The sequence below is a fragment of the Oncorhynchus mykiss genome, chromosome Y, assembly GCF_013265735.2.
Source record: "Oncorhynchus mykiss isolate Arlee chromosome Y, USDA_OmykA_1.1, whole genome shotgun sequence".
NCBI classification, from domain to species: Eukaryota; Metazoa; Chordata; class Actinopteri; order Salmoniformes; family Salmonidae; genus Oncorhynchus; species Oncorhynchus mykiss.
In genome coordinates, this window is record NC_048593.1 from 1,947,308 (window position 1) to 1,968,313 (window position 21,006).

Here is a 21,006-nt window from a genome sequence, read left to right on the forward strand (position 1 = left end):
GAACGATTCGGCCTGGCTCGCAGTCAGCGTTACAATTCATTCCAAAAGTGTTCGATGGGGTTGACGTCAAGGTTCTGTGCAGGCCAGTCAAGTTCTTCCACATCTCCGAAACAGGAAAGGGCCTTCCACAAACTGTTGCCAAAAGTTGGAAGCACAGAATCGTCTACAATGTCATTGTCTGCTGTAGCATTAAGATTTCCCTTCACTGAAACAAAGGGTCACAGTCCGAACCATGAAAAACAGCCCCAGACCATTATTCCTTCTCCACCAAACTTTACAGTTGGCACTATGCATTGGGACCGGTATATGCTCCTGGCATCCGCCAAACCCAGATTTGTCCGTCGGACTGCAAGATGGTGAATCGGAATTTGTCCCTGCTCCAGAGTCAAATGGCGGTGAGCTTTACACCACTCCAGCCGACGCTTGGCATTGCGCATGGTGATCTTAGGCTTGTGTGCGGCTGCTCGGCCACGGAAACCGATTTCATGAAGCTCCTGATGAGCAGTTCTTGTGCTGAAGTTGCTTCCAGAGGCAATTTGGAACTCGGTAGTGAGTGTTGCAACCGAGGACAGATGATTTTTTACGTGCTTCAGCACTCGGCGATCCCGTTCTATGAGCTTGTGTGGCCTACCAATTCACTGCTGAGCCGTTGTTGCTCCTAGACGTTTCCACTTACAGTTGACCACAGCAGCTCTAGCAGGGGAGACATTTTATGAACTGACTTGTTTGAAAGGTTGCATCCTATGAAGGTGCCACATTGAAAGACACTGAGGTCTTTAGTAAAGCCAATCTACTGCCAATGTTAGTCTATGAAGATTACATGACTGTCTGCTCAATTTTATTCACCTATCAGCAACAAGTGTGGCTGAAATAGAAATAGAGAAAATAGAAATAGAGTTCAGAAAATATTTACTAAATAAACTAGAGTACCTCGTCTCCTCTTCATGGATCACTCACACACACAGGCACACACACAAACTATGTGAGCTAATACAGTTGAAGACACACACACACACACACACACACACACACACACACACACACACACACACACACACACTGTTGCAATCAGGGTCTTTGATGGTATCTGTATGGCAGTGGTATGGGAGATGGCCGTTCTGTCTGTTGCAGTACATCTCCCGCCTGTTTAAAACTCCTGTCTCTCTCTTTTCCCTATCTTTTTCTCCCTCTACCCCCCCCTCTCTTTCTCGCTCAACAGGTCGACATCAAAGCACAGCACCCAGCCCACTATCACTGATCAGGATGAGAGAGGGGAGACAGATAGGTGGGCTAGGCTGATACCCATCCCGCTCTAGAGAGACTGAGGGCCTAGCAGTGAAAGAGAGGGAGAGAGAGAAAGGGATGGAGATATGGAAGGAGAAAGTAAACAAAAAGATCAGGATCTTTGGAAGTCATAACTGTAATCAATGAGTCTGTGTGTAAGTTCCTCAGTGTCTGTGTGGATGACAGATCACTTGAGGAAATTAATCCTAGTAATGCGTCTCTGCACTACTACTTAATGTACTTTATTTTATTTACTTCATTTATTGAATTACTATTTTATTCATACAGTCCTTGTGCAGAGTATGGAGGGAGGGGGGGGGGGGTGCTTTTGGGAACCACTGCTGTCTGTGCAAGATGGAACTTAAGAATTAGGTTTTATTCTATTGATGGAAGCTCTCGGAACATTCTAATCTACAAAACAAATGATAACATTTTATTCATGACGACGCCCTACTTCCAGAGTCATAAAAATCGTGTATGTGATGATAGCACATTGCATTGAGTTAGTCTATCCAACACCACTCATAAATACAGTGTTCAGGCATCTTCCTGGTTCTCATGATTGTTTGTTTTTCGCTTGTTTGCCTTGTTTAAAGGCCCATTCCATTAGGACTCTGTTAGTTTAGTCACTGATTGGTATTTTGTAGTGTCTGTCTTCAACTGTATTAGCTAGCTCACATATTTTGTTTGCTTTGCCATTACAGTTATCTATGAACCACACTGTTTTGAACTGGGTCAAACCCTACTACAATGTGTGTTAGTTTGTGTGTATGTGTCTGTTGGGCCCATAACTAGGCCCAACCGTGTTAAATTAAACTCCCAATTTGAGATTTACCCAGTTGTCTCCACTTTCGACAAAATTAAATCGACCAACACTCTGCTGTATGTGTGTGTGTGTGTTTGTGTGTGTGTCTTCAACTGTATTAGCTCACATAGTTTGTGTGTGTGCCTGTGTGTGTGAGTGATCCATGAAGAGGAGACGAGGTCATTCCATCGGGCCCCAGGCCAGGCCAGTCTGTCTGTGGGCTGACGGTCTCCAGCCGTGCCCCTCTTTGATTGGCTCAATTCACAGCCTTTCAACTCTAATAGCCCTGTTTGCTACTCTGTTATGGACACAAACTTTGCCCGCGCCCCCCTCAGGACACATACACGCATGCAGAGGTGCACGCACATACGCACGCACCCACAGCCGTGGACGAAACACACGCATGCATGCACACACACACACAAACAGAAGTTGCTACTAGTCACTGATCCAGTGGCTGTGTGTGGGTAAAATCACAGAGGAAGCCAAGCCAAGCTAGTTAAAAAGCCATTTCACAACCTATGTTATGATAATTGCATTGTTTGCTCTATAACCCATTCATTCATATGCCACCGTGATATACAATAAGGCCGTGACAACAAAAAGACAATAGTCACACAGAGGCGGAATAAATTCAACAACACATACATTTGTTTCATCACAAAACCTGTGTTTAGCAGATGTTATTGCGGGTGTAGTGAAATGCTTGTGCTTCTAGTTCCTACAGTGCAGCAATATCTAACAAGTAATGTCTAACAATTTTACAACAAATACCTAAAACACACTAATCTAAGTAAAGGAACTAATACTATATAAATATATTGCTCACCCATACATTTAAATATTCTTAATTCCATTCCTTAACTATGTGTATTAGGTATTTGTTGTGAAATTGTTAGATATTACTTGTTAGATATTGCTGCACTGTCGGAACTAGAATCACAAGCATTTCGCGACAGCCGCAATAACATCTGCTAAACACATGTAAGTGACCAGTAAAATGTTATTTGATTTGAAACCGGACAACAACATCTGTCTGGTGAGGTCCACAAAGCAAAAATTGCATGTAACGTACAGTTACATAACCTACAGCATGGTCTAGCAAGTTAATGTTTCTGAAAGTTCACTAAACAACTACTGATATAAAACCGCATGTCAGCACAAAGACAAGAGGAGAACTACCTCAACTTAAACATTTAAAACACCATTAAATCAACAAGGCTATATATGCTTAGTATAATTCACTGAAAACAAACAAAGATACCAAAAACATGTGGCTGTCCATGACGTAAGAAGTGCCCATCAAACCAATCCAACTTGTGGGAGGTGCTTCAGGAAGCATGGGGTGAAATCTCTTCAGATTACCTCAACAAATTGACAACCAGAATGCCAAAGGTCTGCGAGGCTGTAATTGCTGCAAATTGAGGATTCTTTGACGAAAGGACACAATTATTATTCCAATTAAAATCATTATTTATAACCTTGTCAACGTCTTGACTATATTTCCAATTGATTTTTGCAACTAATTTCATGTATGTTTTCATGGAAAACTAGAACAATTCTAAGTGACCCCAAACTTTTGAACGGTAGTGTATGTCAAAATATCTCACATACAGTGGTGCCTTTTATTTCAATACTTCAAAAACCAAACAGACCAATCAGAAGAAAGGAAACACTGCTGATATAAACCCTCCGATTGAAGTTTTACATCAGTGAATCTGTCAGTCATGCCCTGTTTGTTAATGTTAGTTTGTCTGTGATGTAATGATTATTCAACTGTTTGGCTCCTGTTGTCCACTAGTGTCCCGCCCCGTCTGGCCTATGACAGTCAGTCAGTCAGGCAGTCAGACAGTCAGACTTCTTCTCCTTGTCTTAGTGATCCCTATCAGATCCTTCAAAGCCTCTTGGGGCTTTGATGAACTGGTCGTGGAGGATAAGCAGGCACCGTGGCTCCCATGATCGAATGGAGAAGGAGAGGAAGCGAGGAGAAGGAGGAATAGGAGGAGGGTGGGGGAGCAAGCCTTTGGTTGTGAAATCCCCCCTTACGAAACCATTATTATCTACAGTGGGTAGGCCCCAGTCTCCTTTACCGTATCTGTAGAGGTGAGGCATTGGAGACGTACACTTTCTCTTACATACACACGCACAAGTACATGCATACCTGAACCCACACACCAGTAGGCATGTGTTTAGTAGGCAACAAAAGGAAAGAATTCTAGGTTTAGATACAGTATGCCCTGATGAACACGACCCAGTCCCATAAACCTCCAGTCACCGCTGCTCCCCTAAGAACAGGAAGGTGTTGTTGCTGTGTTCCCCTCCCTCCCAGTCATTAACTTTTGTTTCACACATGGTGACACTGGCGTGGGAACAGGTGACGTGCCAATGGGAAGCAGGTGTCGTGGTGGAAAACTGGAGCTCCGTCTCCCAATTCAATTTCAATTTCAATTCAATTTAAGGGCTTTATTGGTATGGGAAACATATGTTAACATTGCAGAAGCAAGTGAAGTAAATAATAAACAAAAGTGAAATAAACCATACAAACAGTAAACATTACACTCACAAAATAACTTTTGGAACTCTCTCTCTCACAAACAGACACGCACACAGGAACACACACACACACATTCTGAGATTAACAAACACCTTTACATGCTTATTTAAATACATGATTATTTTAAAATGTATTCATGATAACTAGTTTGACAAACAGTCAGAAACGCCTTTAGGAGGGGTATAGCCTAGGGGTCTTTCACTCTGTTCCGTTGAGTTTGTTGTGGCAGAGAGGTCTGAGGTGAGGTGTTTATATATACGTGTGTGTGTGTGTGTGTGTGTGTGTGTGTGTGTGAGTGAGAGAGAGAGAGAGAGAGAGAGAGAGGGGGGGGGGGGTGTAACAGAGGTGTGAGCAGTGACACTGCCTTTGAAGTTAAACCGGCTTTTAGAAGTTAATGAGGCTGTTAGGAAGAGGTGCTGGAATGCCTGTGAACACACACACACACACACACACACACACACACAGAGAGAGGTTAAATTTGACAAATGACCCTATGTTTCCTATAAACCTTTAAAATCCCATAGGAAGAGGTGGTGGTTGTGTAAACATTAGACATTATAGATGTTATAGATATTAGGTAGGGTTGCAAAGAGTAAGGAGATTTCAGTTATTTGACCCCTGTGCTAATACAGTGCCTTGCGAAAGTATTCGGCCCCCTTGAGCTTTGCGACCTTTTGCCACATTTCAGGCTTCAAACATAAAGATATAAAACTGTATTTTTTTGTGAAGAATCAACAACAAGTGGGACACAATCATGAAGTGGAACGACATTTATTGGATATTTCAAACTTTTTTAACAAATCAAAAACTGAAAAATTGGGCGTGCAAAATTATTCAGCCCCCTTAAGTTAATACTTTGTAGCGCCACCTTTTGCTGCGATTACAGCTGTAAGTCGCTTGTGGTATGTCTATCAGTTTTGCACATCGAGAGACTGACATTGTTTCCCATTCCTCCTTGCAAAACAGCTCGAGCTCAGTGAGGTTGGATGGAGAGCATTTGTGAACAGCAGTTTTCAGTTCTTTCCACAGATTCTCGATTGGATTCAGGTCTGGACTTTGACTTGGCCATTCTAACACCTGGATATGTTTATTTTTGAACCATTCCAGTGTAGATTTTGCTTTATGTTTTGGATCATTGTCTTGTTGGAAGACAAATCTCCGTCCCAGTCTCAGGTCTTTTGCAGACTCCATCAGGTTTTCTTCCAGAATGGTCCTGTATTTGGCTCCATCCATCTTCCCATCAATTTGAACCATCTTCCCTGTCCCTGCTGAAGAAAAGCAGGCCCAAACCATGATGCTGCCACCACCATGTTTGACAGTGGGGATGGTGTGTTCAGGGTGATGAGCTGTGTTGCTTTTACGCCAAACATAACGTTTTGCATTGTTGCCAAAAAGTTCAATTTTGGTTTCATCTGACCAGAGCACCTTCTTCCACATGTTTGGTGTGTCTCCCAGGTGGCTTGTGGCAAACTTTAAACAACACTTTTTATGGATATCTTTAAGAAATGGCTTTCTTCTTGCCACTCTTCCATAAAGGCCAGATTTGTGCAATATACGACTGATTGTTGTCCTATGGACAGAGTCTCCCACCTCAGCTGTAGATCTCTGCAGTTCATCCAGAGTGATCATGGGCCTCTTGGCTGCATCTCTGATCAGTCTTCTCCTTGTATGAGCTGAAGGTTTAGAGGGACGGCCAGGTAGATTTGCAGTGGTCTGATACTCCTTCCATTTCAATATTATCGCTTGCACAGTGCTCCTTGGGATGTTTAAAGCTTGGGAAATATTTTTGTATCCAAATCCGGCTTTAAACTTCTTCACAACAGTATCTCGGACCTGCCTGGTGTGTTCCTTGTTCTTCATGATGCTCTCTGCGCTTTTGACGGACCTCTGAGACTATCACAGTGCAGGTGCATTTATACGGAGACTTGATTACACACAGGTGGATTGTATTTATCATCATTAGTCATTTAGGTCAACATTGGATCATTCAGAGATCCTCACTGAACTTCTGGAGAGAGTTTGCTGCACTGAAAGTAAAGGGGCTTAATAATTTTGCACGCCCAATTTTTCAGTTTTTGATATGTTAAAAAAGTTTGAAATATCCAATAAATGTCGTTCCACTTCATGATTGTGTCCCACTTGTTGTTGATTCTTCACAAAAAAAATACAGTTTTATATCTTTATGTTTGAAGCCTGAAATGTGGCAAAAGGTCGCAAAGTTCAAGGGGGCCGAATACTTTCGCAAGGCACTGTAGTTTTCTCTCTCTCAAAATAACAGAATATTCACTTGTATTTCAGCCGGTTTTGTATCTTGGGTAAATTTGTGTCATATTTAGTTTTGGTAGTTCAGCTAAGAAAGTAGCATATACACTACTGGTCAAAAGTTTTAGAACACCTGCTCATTCAAGGGTTTTTCTTTATTTGTACTATTTTCTACATTGTAGAATAATAGTGAAGACATCAAAATTATAAAATAACACACATGGAATTATGTAGTAACCAAATAAGTGTTAAACAAATCATAATATATTTGAGATTCTTCAAATAGCCAACATTTGCCTAGCCAACATTTGCCTTCCAGCTTTACCTGTAATGCTTTTATAACAGTCTTGAAGGAGTTCCCACATATGCTGAGCATTTGTTGGCTGCTTTTCCTTCACCCTGCGGCCCGACTCATAAAAGCATTCCAAGTGAAGCTGGTTGAGAGAATGCCAAGAGTGTGCAAAGCTGTCATCAATGCAAAGGGTGGCTACTTTGAAGAATCTCAAATATAAAATACATGATTCCATATGTGTTATATCATACTTTTGATGTCTTCAATATTATTCTACAATGTAGAAAACAGTGAAAATATTAGAGAAAAACCCTTGAATGAGCAGGTGTGTCCAAAGTTGACTGGTACTGTATTTTGTTTATTTGTTCACATTTTTACTCAGTTTTTCACAAATCCTGACATTTAAGTACAAATTCCCTGTCTTAGGTCAGTTGGGATCACCACTTTATTTTAAGAATGTGAAATGTCAGAATAATAGTAGAGAGAATGATTTATTTCAGCATTTATTTATTTCATCACATACCCAGTGGGTCAGAAGTTTACATACACTCAATTCGTTTTTGGTGGCATTGCCTTCAAATTGTTTAACTTGGGTCAAACGTATCGGGTAGCCTTCCATAAGCTTCCCAGAATAAGTTGGGCAAATCTTGGCTCATTCCTCCTGACAGAGCTGGTGTAACTGGTCAGGTTTATAGGCCTCCTTGCTCGCGCACGCTTTTCAGTTCTGCCCACAAATTTTCTATAGGATTGAGGTCAGGGCTTTGTGATGGCCACTCCAGTACCTTGACTTTGTTGTCCTTAAGTCTTTTTGCCACAACTTTGGAAGTATGCTTGGGGTCATTGTCCATTTGGAAAACCAATTTGGGACCAAGCTTTAACTTACTGACTGATGCCTTGATATGTTGCTTCAATATATCCACATAATTGTCCTGCCTCATGATGCCATCTATTTTGTGAAGTGCACCAGTCCCTCCTGCAGCAAAGCACCCCTGCCACCCCCGTGCTTCACGGTTGGGATGGTGTTCTTCGGCTTGCAAGCCTCCCCCTTTTTCCTCCAAACAGAACAATGGTCATTATGGCCAAACAGTTCTATTTTTGTTTTATCAGACCAGAGGACCTTTCTCCAAAAAGTCTGGATTTTTTATGTGGTTTTGGAGCAGTGACTTCTTCCTTGCTGAGAGGCCTTTTAGGTTATGTCGATATAGGACTCATTTTTACTGTGGATATAGATACTTTTGTACCTGTTTCCTCCAGCATCTTCACAAGGTCCTTTGCTGTTGTTCTGGGATTGATTTGCACTTTTCGCACCAAAGTACATTAATCTCTAGGAGACAGAACGCGTCTCCTTCCTGAGCTGTATGACGGCTGCGTGGTCCCATGGTGTTTATACTTGCGTACTATTGTTTGTACAGGTGAACATGATAACTACAGGCATTTGGAATTTGTGCAAAAGAATGAAAGAGACTTGTGGAGGTCTACAATTTTTTTTCTGAGGTCTTGGCTGATTTCTTTTGATTTTCCCATGCCAAGCAAAGAGGCACTGAGTTTGAAGGTAGGCCTTGAAATACATCCACAGGTTTTTTTTCACCTTTATTTAACCAGGTAGGCAAGTTGAGAACAAGTTCTCATTTACAATTGCGACCTGGCCAAGATAAAGCAAAGCAGTTCGACACATACAACGACACAGAGTTACACATGGAGTAAAACAAACATACAGTCAATAATACAGTATAAACAAGTCTATATACGATGTGAGCAAATGAGGTGAGATAAGAGAGGTAAAGGCAAAAAGGCCATGGTGGCAAAGTAAATACAATATAGCAAGTAAAACACTGGAATGGTAGATTTGCAATGGGAGAATGTGCAAAGTAGAAATAAAAATAATGGGGTGCAAAGGAGCAAAATAAATAAATAAATTAAATACAGTAGGGAAAGAGGTAGTTGTTTGGGCTAAATTATAGGTGGGCTATGTACAGGTGCAGTAATCTGTGAGCTGCTCTGACAGTTGGTGCTTAAAGCTAGTGAGGGAGATAAGTGTTTCCAGTTTCAGAGATTTTTGTAGTTCGTTCCAGTCATTGGCAGCAGAGAACTGGAAGGAGAGGCGGCCAAAGAAAGAATTGGTTTTGGGGGTGACTAGAGAGATATACCTGCTGGAGCGTGTGCTACAGGTGGGAGATGCAATGGTGACCAGCGAGCTGAGATAAGGGGGGACTTTACCTAGCAGGGTCTTGTAGATGACATGGAGCCAGTGGGTTTGGCGACGAGTATGAAGCGAGGGCCAGCCAACGAGAGCGTACAGGTCGCAATGGTGGGTAGTATATGGGGCTTTGGTGACAAAACGGATTGCACTGTGATAGACTGCATCCAATTTGTTGAGTAGGGTATTGGAGGCTATTTTGTAAATGACATCGCCAAAGTCGAGGATTGGTAGGATGGTCAGTTTTACAAGGGTATGTTTGGCAGCATGAGTGAAGGATGCTTTGTTGCGAAATAGGAAGCCAATTCTAGATTTAACTTTGGATTGGAGATGTTTGATATGGGTCTGGAAGGAGAGTTTACAGTCTAACCAGACACCTAAGTATTTGTAGTTGTCCACGTATTCTAAGTCAGAGCCGTCCAGAGTAGTAATGTTGGACAGGCGGGTAGGTACAGGTAGCGATCGGTTGAAGAGCATGCATTTAGTTTTACTTGTATTTAAGAGCAATTGGAGGCCACGGAAGGAGAGTTGTATGGCATTGAAGCTTGCCTGGAGGGTTGTTAACACAGTGTCCAAAGAAGGGCCAGAAGTATACAGAATGGTGTCGTCTGCGTAGAGGTGGATCAGAGACTCACCAGCAGCAAGAGCGACCTCATTGATGTATACAGAGAAGAGAGTCGGTCCAAGAATTGAACCCTGTGGCACCCCCATAGAGACTGCCAGAGGTCCGGACAGCAGACCCTCCGATTTGACACACTGAACTCTATCAGAGAAGTAGTTGGTGAACCAGGCGAGGCAATCATTTGAGAAACCAAGGCTGTCGAGTCTGCCGATGAGGATGTGGTGATTGACAGAGTCGAAAGCCTTGGCCAGATCAATGAATACGGCTGCACAGTAATGTTTCTTATCGATGGCGGTTAAGATATCATTTAGGACCTTGAGCGTGGCTGAGGTGCACCCATGACCAGCTCTGAAACCAGATTGCATAGCAGAGAAGGTATGGTGAGATTCAAAATGGTCGGTAATCTGTTTGTTGACTTGGCTTTCGAAGACCTTAGAAAGGCATGGTAGGATAGATATAGGTCTGTAGCAGTTTGGGTCAAGAGTGTCACCCCCTTTGAAGAGGGGGATGACCGCAGCTGCTTTCCAATCTTTGGGAATCTCAGACGACACGAAAGAGAGTTTGAACAGGCTAGTAATAGGGGTGGCAACAATTTTGGCAGATAATTTTAGAAAGAAAGGGTCCAGATTGTCTAGCCCGGCTGATTTGTAGGGGTCCAGATTTTGCAGCTCATTCAGAACATCAGCTGAGCAGATTTGGGAGAAGGAGAAATGGGGAAGGCTTGGGCGAGTTGTTGTGGGGGGTGCAGTGCTGTTGACCGGGGTAGGAGTAGCCAGGTGGAAAGCATGGCCAGCCGTAAAAATATGCTTATTGAAATTCTCAATTATGGTGGATTTATCAGTGGTGACAGTGTTTCCTATCTTCAGTGCAGTGGGCAGCTGGGAGGAGGTGTTCTTATTCTCCATGGACTTTACAGTGTCCCAGAACTTTTTTTGAGTTAGTGTTGCAGGAAGCAAATTTCTGCTTGAAAAAGCTAGCCTTTGCTTTTCTAACTGCCTGTGTATAATGGTTTCTAGCTTCCCTGAACAGCTGCATATCACGGGGGCTGTTCGATGCTAATGCAGAACGCCATAGGATGTTTTTGTGTTGGTTAAGGGCAGTCAGGTCTGGGGAGAACCAAGGGCTATATCTGTTCCTGGTTCTAAATTTCTTGAATGGGGCATGTTTATTTAAGATGGTTAGGAAGGCATTTTTATAAAATATCCAGGCATCCTCTACTGACGGGATGAGATCAATATCCTTCCAGGATACCCCGGCCAGGTCGATTAGAAAGGCCTGCTCGCTGAAGTGTTTCAGGGAGCGTTTTACAGTGATGAGTGGAGGTCGTTTGACCGCTGACCCATTACGGATGCAGGCAATGAGGCAGTGATCGCTGAGATCTTGGTTGAAAACAGCAGAGGTGTATTTAGAGGGCAAGTTGGTTAGGATGATATCTATGAGGGTGCCCGTGTTTAAGGCTTTGGGGAGGTACCTGGTAGGTTCATTGATAATTTGTGTGAGATTGAGGGCATCAAGTTTAGATTGTAGGATGGCTGGGGTGTTAAGCATGTTCCAGTTTAGGTCGCCTAGCAGCACAAGCTCTGAAGATAGATGGGGGGCAATCAGTTCACATATGGTGTCCAGAGCACAGCTGGGGGCAGAGGGTGGTCTATAGCAGGCGGCAACGGTGAGAGACTTGTTTTTAGAGAGGTGGATTTTTAAAAGTAGAAGTTCAAATTGTTTGGGTACAGACCTGGATAGTAGGACAGAACTCTGCAGGCTATCTTTGCAGTAGATTGCAACACCGCCCCCTTTGGCAGTTCTATCTTGTCTGAAAATGTTGTAGTTTGGAATTAAAATGTCTGAATTTTTGGTGGTCTTCCTAAGCCAGGATTCAGACACAGCTAGAACATCCGGGTTGGCAGAGTGTGCTAAAGCAGTGAATAGAACAAACGTAGGGAGGAGGCTTCTAATGTTAACATGCATGAAACCAAGGCTATTACGGTTACAGAAGTCGTCAAAAGAGAGCGCCTGGGGAATAGGAGTGGAGCTAGGCACTGCAGGGCCTGGATTCACCTCTACATCGCCAGAGGAACAGAGTAGGAGTAGAATAAGGGTGCGGCTAAAAGCAATAAGAATTGGTCGTTTAGAACGTCTGGAACAGAGAGTAAAAGGAGGTTTCTGGGGGCGATAAAATAGCATCAAGGTATAATGTACAGACAAAGGTAAGGTAGGATGTGAATACAGTGGAGGTAAACCTAGGTATTGAGTGATGAAGAGAGAGATATTGTCTCTAGAAACATCATTGAAACCAGGAGATGTCATTGCATGTGTGGGTGGTGGAACTAATAGGTTGGATAAGGTATAATGAGCAGGACTAGAGGCTCTACAGTGAAATAAGCCAATAAACACTAACCAGAACAGCAATGGACAAGGCATATTGACATTAAGGAGAGGCATGCTCAGTCGAGTGATCAAAAGGGTCCAGTGAGTGGAGAGGTTGGTTGGGGGTCACGGCGATTTAGACAGCTAAATCGGTAGCAAGCTAGCATAGGAGCAAGCTAGCATAGGATGGAGGTCTGTTATTAGCCACCTCTTGCGTTCCGTCAGTAGATTAGTGGGGTTCCGTGTGGTAGAGGGGATTAATCCAAATCACACAACAACAACAAAAATAAAAACAATAGATATAGTTATAGAGGCCCAAGAAGAAAAATAAATAAATAAAAATAAAATAAAATTGTCCGATTGTCTATTCAGATAGCAGCCGATAAGATAGCCAACGGCTAGCAGGCCGCAGATGGGCGCCCAGGCAACGTTGCGCCGGAGGAGCCAGCAGGACAATTCCCTCGGGTAGACAACGTCGGCAGTCCAGCTGTGAAGGCCCGGTGGCGCTCCGTGTAGGAATCAAAACGGGTCCGGATAGGTGACTGCAGCCCAGGAGTGATTGATGGAACTCTTCAGCTGGCTAGCTCCGGAACAATTGATGTTAGCTCCGGCGGCCGAAATCCGGTATGTTCCGTTCCGAGCCGCGCTGCGCTGCACCGCGCCGTACAAAACTGCCGATAGATTCTCGAGCCAAAGGACAGCCGATGACCACAAACCGTGGTTAGCTGAGTACTAACGATTAGCCAGTAAATAAGCTAACTAGCTTCTGAACCAGCTTCAGAGTAGCTTCTGGACCAGCTTCTGGCTAGCTCCCGGCTAGCTTCTAATGGCTAATTTCTGGCTAGCCTCTCAGATCTGAGGTAAATAATACTTTTTTATATAAATATAAATTGGTGAAGCGGATTGCAGGAGAGTGTTCTGAAGATGAGTTTTTGGAAAATTAAAAATGTATGTGAAAAAAAAGTTGTAAATATATCTATATACGGGACACGACAGGACGAGGACAAAAATACGTCTGAACTGCTATGCCATCTTGGGAAGGTACACCTCCAATTGACTCAAATGATTGTTAATTAGCCTATCAGAAGCTTCTAAAGCCATGACATCATTTTCTGGAAATTTTCAAGCTGTTTAAAGGCACAGTCAACTTAGTGTATGTAAACTTCTGACCCACTGGAATTGTGATACAGTGAATTATGAGTGAAATAATCTGTCTGTAAACAATTGTTGGAATAATTACTTGTGTCATGCACAACGTAGATGTCCTAACATACTTGCCAAAACTATAGTTTGCTAACAAGAAATTTGTGGAGTGGTTGAAAAACGAGTTTTAATGACTCCAACCTTTGATAAAACTAGGCAGGCTAGCTAACGTTAGCTAGTGTGTAAACTTCCGACTTCAACTGTATATACTGTATCTTATACCATCTATTGCATAATGCCTATGCAGCTTGATCATTGCTCATCCATATATTTATTTGTACATATTCTTATTCCATTCCTTTAGATTTGTGTGTATCAGGTAATTGTTGTGGAATTGTTAGATTACTTGTTAGATATTACTGCACTGTCGGAACTAGAAGCACTTGCATTTCGCTGCACTAGCATTAACATCTGCTAACCATGTGTATGTGACCAATAACATTTGATTTGATTTAACCTAAAACATGGCCGAGTTACAGTTTTGACTTGAATCTACTTGAAAATCTATGGCAAGACCTGAAAATGGTTGTCTAGCAATGATCAACAACAAATTTGACAGAGCTTGAAGAATTTTGAAAAGAATAATGGGAAAATGTGGGGTATTATGTGTAGATGGGTGCTGAAAAAAATAGATTTAAACCGTTTTGAATTCAGGCTCTAGCACAACAAAATGTGGAACAAGTCAAGTGGTATGAATACTTTCTGAAGGCACTGTAACGTTACATCTCTTCATGTAGGTAGCAGTATTTTGATAAAACTCGGCAGGCTAGCTAATGTTAGCTAGTGTCAGTGATGCAGACTAGCTAGCGTTTTAGCGAACGTTAGCGTAGCTAGATAACTAGCTTGCTAGCTACCTCATTACAATTTTAGTTAATTCATAGCTCATACAGGGTAGCATAGTGGTTAGAGCGTTGGACTAGTAACCGGAAGGACTAGTAACCCCCGAGCTGACAAGGTAAAAATCTGTTGTTCTGCCCCTGAACAACCCACTGTTCCTAGGCCGTCATTGAAAATAAGAATTTGTTCTTAACTGACTTGCCTAGTTAAATAAAGGTAAAATAAATACAAGTTGATTTTGTATTGTTTAAATACTGCTGGTTAAGTAACGTTATCATTTGATAATGTTAGCAGTCTGTATTGCCTAGGGCAAAACTAAATAATGGATTCAGCTATCGTGGTAGCTAACTCATGTCTGAGTCTGACTAATACAGTGAACTATTAGAAACACACCGTAACGCCCGTCACCTGCCTGAATCTAAACCCAATCTGGAGCTACAGTCAGGAAAGCATAGAATTAGGGTTTCCACTAGTTACCATAACCACAAAATCTAGATTGGCTATATCATAAAAATTAAAGAAAACAAAAATGTGCTTTTTGGTATTAATTTAAGGTTAATATTTGGTACACGGTTAGCAGTGTAGTTAAGGTTAGGTTTAAAATAACATTTTAAGAAAATAAATTGTAGAAATAGGTGGGCTTTATGACTTTGGTAACTAGTGACGACCTAGAATTAGCTTGATTCGTTTATTGTCCTAATGACATAGACTGCTTCATTAACAACGGTAATGTGTGTTACGCCGATGTGAATTTTTTAAATATAAAATACTCGGTTTGATATAAAATGAAATGGATGACCTACGATCAAGATTACACTACCAACAGTGTCACGTTGTTCGTAATAATGGTCGGACCAAGGCGCAGCATACATAGAGTTCCACATATTTGATTAGAAAGTGAAACTTAGAAAAACCAAAACAATAAAGAATAAATTAACCGTGACAACAATGTAGTGCTAACAGGCAACTAAACATAAACAATATCCCATAACCCACAGGTGGGAAAAAAATGCTACTTAAGTATGATCCCCAATTAGAGACAACAATAACCAGCTGCCTCTAATTGGGAATCATACAAATCACCAACATATAAATTCAAACCAAGAACCCCACATAGAAAACATAAACTAGAACAACACCCCAGTCACGCCCTGACCTACTCTACCATAGAAAATAAAAGCTTCTATGGTCAGGACGTGACAAACAGGATATTATAAACTGTAATATCTTATGTTTCACCGAGTCATGGCTGAAAGACGACACGGATAATATAGAGCTGGCGGGATTTTCCATGCACCGGCAGGACAGAGAAGCCACCTCTGGTAAGACGAGGGGTGGGGGTGTGTGTCTATTTGTCAATAAGTTGACAAATATAACAGCGATGTCTAATTTGAAAGAAGACTCAAGGTATTGCTCGCCTGAGGTAGAGTACCTTATGATAAGCTGTAGACCACGCTTTCTACCAAGAGAGTTCTCATCTATATTATTCTTAGCCATCTATTTACCACCACAAACCGATGCTGGCACTAAGACTGCACTCAACCAGCCGTATAAGGCCATAAGCAAACATAAGCAAACATAAGGCCATAAGCAAACAAGAAAATGCTCATCTAGAAGTGGCGCTCCGAGTGGCCGAGGACTTTAATACAGGCAAACTTAAATCCATGTTACCTAATTTCTACCAGCATGTCACATGTGCAACCAGAGGGGAAAAAACTCTAGACCACCTTTACGCCACACACAGAGATGCATACAAAGCTCTCTCCGCCCTCCAAATCTGACCATAATTCTATCTTCCTGATTCCTGCTTACTAGCAAAAACTAAAGCAGGAAGTACCAGTGACTTGCTCAATACAGAAGTGGTCAGATGACGTGGGTGCTACGCTACAGGACTGTTTTGGAAGCACAGACTGGAATATATTCCGGGATTCATCAAATGGCATTGGCTTCATAAATAAGTGCATCGACGACGTCGTCCTCACAGTGACCGTACGTACATAGCCAAACCAGATGCAATGTATTACAGGCAACATCCGCATCGAGCTAAAGGCTAGAGCTGCTGCTTTCAAGGAGCGGGACACTAATCCGGACGCTTATAAGAAATCCTGCTATGCCCCCAGACGAACCATCAAACAAGCAAAGCGTCAATAAAGGATTCAAATTGAATCCTACTACATTGGCTCTGACGCTCGTCGGAAGTGGCAGGGCATGAAAACTATTACGGATTGCAAAGGGAAACCCATCTGCAAGCTGCCCAGTGACTGGAACCTACCAGATGAGCTAAATGCCTTTTATGCTCACTTCGAGGCAAACAACACTGCAGCATGCATGAGAGCATCAGCTGTTCTGGACAACTGTGTGATAACGCTCTCGGTAGCTAATGTGAGCAAGACCTTTAAACAGGTCAACATTCACAAAGCCGGACTGATTACTAGGATGTGTACTCAAAGCATGTGCGGACCAACTGGCAAGTGTCATCACTGACATTTTCATCCTCTCCCCGATCGAGTCCAGACTGACAAAAGGGTTTGATATTGATGTCTCTAAATGGAGAGAGATGTGGCACTTGGCATAACATTTTTACTTGTGTTGTCTTTTTTTATTATTGAATTGAATGGTATCAGTAAATATGAGGAAGAAACCCAGTGTATTCTGCACCTGGATCAGGGAACTCCTGTTGTATACTAGACACCACACAGGAAGGCATAGCCACGGGAAGTAGGGTTGCTGAGGGTGCTGGCGCACCCCCTGAAAAGTCTGAATAATAAAACAAGTTTCATTAAAAATGAAACATTTGTGAGAACCTTTTTTCCTCATAAAAGTAATGCACTACTGGGCCTTTACTAATCCTGTATTAGCGGACCTATATAGCCCTCTACATGCAATATTTCTGCCACTACCCCTGTTTTACTTATGTAAATGAGATATTTCTGTATTTAATTTTGAATCAATTTGCAAAAAATTCAAAATATATATTTTTACTTTGTCATTATGGCATATTGTGTGTAGATGGGTGAGGGGGGGAAATAAATGTAATCTATTTTGAATTCATGCTGTAACACAACAAAAATGTGGATTAAATTAAGCTGGATGGCTAGCTAGCTAGCTAGCTATTAGACTGGATCTAGCTAATGGTCATTATACATACAGGCTTTGTCTCTTAGTGGCTATGTCTAGATATTTTTGACAAATGCAATTAAAATTCAACGGACATCTCCATTTGTGTGAATGTGTCTGAAGACTGGGGTAAATTCCTTAGTGAAGACCATAGTCAACCGTAGCTAAATGTTTTGCAAGGTAAACCAGATTATTCTCTCACTGTTTCAATCCACTTGCACTGTGGCATTGGAGAGAAAATGTTGCCATATTCAAGCTAATATCCTGTAATTTTGCAATTTTTTTCATGAAGTGGAGAGATGTTATTGTTGTTGCAGCTTTCAAGCTAATATCCTGCAATTCTACACATTTCCCCACGAGGCAGAGAAAAAACACTGCATTTATGTAAATCAAACAGTATTGAGTTGATATAAAAAAAAAATGGTGCAGTACTGTGGATACCAATATCCCTGTGAGACTCGCAGTCCCATGTTGCCCAGGGCTAAGAACATAAATTGTAGATACATAATATGACTCTCTAAATATATTCCATGGATCTCTTGGTCAAAATTATTTTAAAGATATGTACCTTTGCAGTACCTCTGACCCCACTTTGAGAACACCCGAATAGGCTTTCGAGAGGTGTGGCGGGTGCACTCAGTAGCAACACTGCACGCCCGACATCGACGGAGCTCTCAAACAAACAGGTATTACATGGATGAAATTCGCAAAGTAAGGCACTCTTTTATAAACTGAAATAGTAATTGAGTCCGTATTGCCGCTAATAGCACAAACGAATGGTGTACACCTGCATTTCATGCAACAGCAGTAATGGAGTTGTAGAAATGGACATGTTTGTACTTGGCGCATGTGGGGAATTGAGAACGGTAGTTTGAAGTGTTCGTTAGAACAGTAGACGTGAGCTCGCAATCGCATCGTGACATACACCGCAGTGTCTCATCAGTAGACTACTGAGTTCAGAGAGGACATTATTCTATGTTTTCGGAAAAATATTCTGTAGTAGTCTGATTAATCAGGCTGTACACAATTCATTGATATAGGCGCCAACCGGAAACCTATGCCTGCAAAAATGGTGTAAGTGTTCCTTACAAGTAAGAATTTTTAAATAAAATTACATCTACGTTTACCGGTTGTCCTCTAGCTGCTTAGTTTAATATGGATTCGCTCTGAAAAATACTTTTTTGACCTGAATGACAAAATATTCAAGAAATGAAGGTGCTCAAAGTTTTTTTTTGCATTTTTTTGCATTTTTTTGCATGAGACATTCATGTCAAATCAAGTTTTATTTGTCACATGCGCCAAATGCAACAGGTGTAGACTTTAAGTGAAAGGCTTACCTACAAGCCTAACAATGCTTTAAGACGTTTTGAGAAAAAATAAGTGTTAAGTAAAATTAGAAAATAAAAGTAACAAATAATTAAACAGCAGCAGTAAAATAACAATAGCTGGTTATGTACAGGGGGTACTAGTACAGAGTCAATTTGTGGGTTAGTTGAGGTAATATGTAATTTTTTGGGGTATTTTTTGTTTAACCTTTCGGTTACTGGCCCAACGCTTTAACCACTAGGCTACCTGCCACTCCCTCTACATGTAGGTAGAGTTAAATTGACTATGCATAGATAATAAACAGAGTAGCAGCATTGTAAAAGAGGTGTCTGGGTAGCCCTTTGATTAGCTGTTCGGGAGTCTTATGGGGTAGAAGGGGTAGAAGCTGTTAAGAAGCCTTTTGGCACGTGGCAGCAGAGAGAACTAGGGTGACAAGGGTGGCTGGAGTCTTTGATTATTTTTAGGGCCTTCCTCTGACACCGCCTGGTGTAGAGGTCCTGGATGGCAGGAAGCTTGGCCCCGGTGATGTCCTGGGCCGTACACACTACCCTCTGTAGTGCCTTGCGGTCGGAGGCCGAGCAGTTGCCATACCAGCAGGCAACCCCCCCAGGATGCTCTCGACGGTGCAGCTGAAGAATCTTTTGAGGATCTGAGGACCCATGTTGAATCTTTTCAGTCTCCTGAGGGGGAATAGGTTTTGTTGTGCCCTCTTCACGACTGTCTTGGTGTGTTTAGACCATGATTGTGTGTTGGTGATGTGGATACCAAGGAACTTGAAGCTCTCAACCTGCTCCACTACAGCCTCGTCGATGAGAATGGGGGCGTGCTCGGTCCTCCTTTTCCTGTAGTCAACAATTATCTCCTTTGTTTTGATCACATTGAGGGAGAGGTTGTTTCCTGGCACCCCATGGCCTTGTCTCTGACCACCTCCCTATAGACTGTCTCATCGTTGTTGGTGATCAGGCCTACCACTGACATGATAATTGTGTTGGAGTCGTGCCTCGCCTTGCAGTCATGATTGAACAGGGAGTACAGGAAGGGACTGAGCACACATCCTTGAGGGGCCCTTGTGTTGAAGATCAGCGTGGCGGATGTGTTGTTAACTACCCTTACCACCTGGTGGCGGCCTGTCAGGAAGTCCAGGATCCAGTTGCAGAGGGAGGTGTTTAGTCCCCATATTGACGTGGTTCTGAGTGATGTTTTACGACACTCTTTTACAACACCTGTGGTGTATGTGTGGCAATGGCGGAATAAAATTTAAACTCGTTCATCTATGATCGATGGTGCGGGTTGTCCTTGCTCGCTGTAACTAACAAAGAAGGATATGGTTCCAGAAGTGGAAATCATGTTTTTTTTCTGTGGATGTTGGAGTTTATGGAAGTGCAATGGATGTATTCAAGCCACCAGAGGCTTTGTGCCTGGATGGGAATTCTGACACGAATTGGAAAACATTTCGGCAGAGGTTTTTGTTGTATATGTCTGCCATTGGCGTTACAAAGGAGCCCGGAAGAATGTAAAGTTGCTCTCAATATATTCAATTCCTTCAAGTTTGCAAATATGGAGGATAAAGACGAGTTTGCGGAGGTACTGGTTCAGTTTGATGCATGTTGTTTGCCAAAGAAGAACGGGACATATGAACGTCGTGTTTGATGTTGTGTTTGACGTCTTTTCTACTGATTTGAAATGAAAAGCACAGACGTGTCATTTTGACACCTAATCTCATCTACGCTTCGAGATCAGATTGTGTTTGGTATAAATGATTCCAGAGTTAGAGAAAGATTGCTGTGGGAAAGTGAGTTACATTTGGACACTGCAGTAGAAATATGTCAGGTGAATAAGCGGGCTCAATTGCATATTAAAACCTTTAGCTCCACACCAGCAAGCACTGCTATGGAGGTGGAAAGCGCAGCAGTGGCTTTTGTACATAAGGACACAAGGGGGCGCTATGAGCAAAGGATTTACAAGCAATGTGATTGTAACAGGTGTGGCACCAGACAAGGAAATGTCCTGTCTTTAGGAAAAGTGCAAGGGGAAAAATGTTATTGGACAAATATGTTTTGCAAAGGACAAGTATGGGAGACAAAATGTTCACACCATTGAGATGGAGGAGAATGAACAAAGATGTGTTCACAGGATTTGGTGC

At 42.2% G+C, this 21,006-nt stretch overlaps 1 protein-coding gene across 4 annotated transcripts in view; it reads left to right on the plus strand.

Moving 5' to 3' along the window:
* The first annotated feature begins 18,012 nt into the window (after positions 1–18,012).
* LOC110509553 (endothelin-converting enzyme 2-like) overlaps positions 18,013–21,006 on the plus strand; it is a 56,963-nt gene continuing 53,969 nt past the window's right edge. For 3 of the 4 annotated variants that reach the window (XM_021590491.2, XM_021590492.2, XM_036968068.1), the window contains exon 1: positions 18,013–18,223. The gene's annotated coding sequence lies outside the window, so the exon portion shown is untranslated. Of the gene's footprint in view, positions 18,249–21,006 lie in introns of all 4 variants that reach the window. The other variant, XM_036968067.1, reaches the window with a different exon arrangement.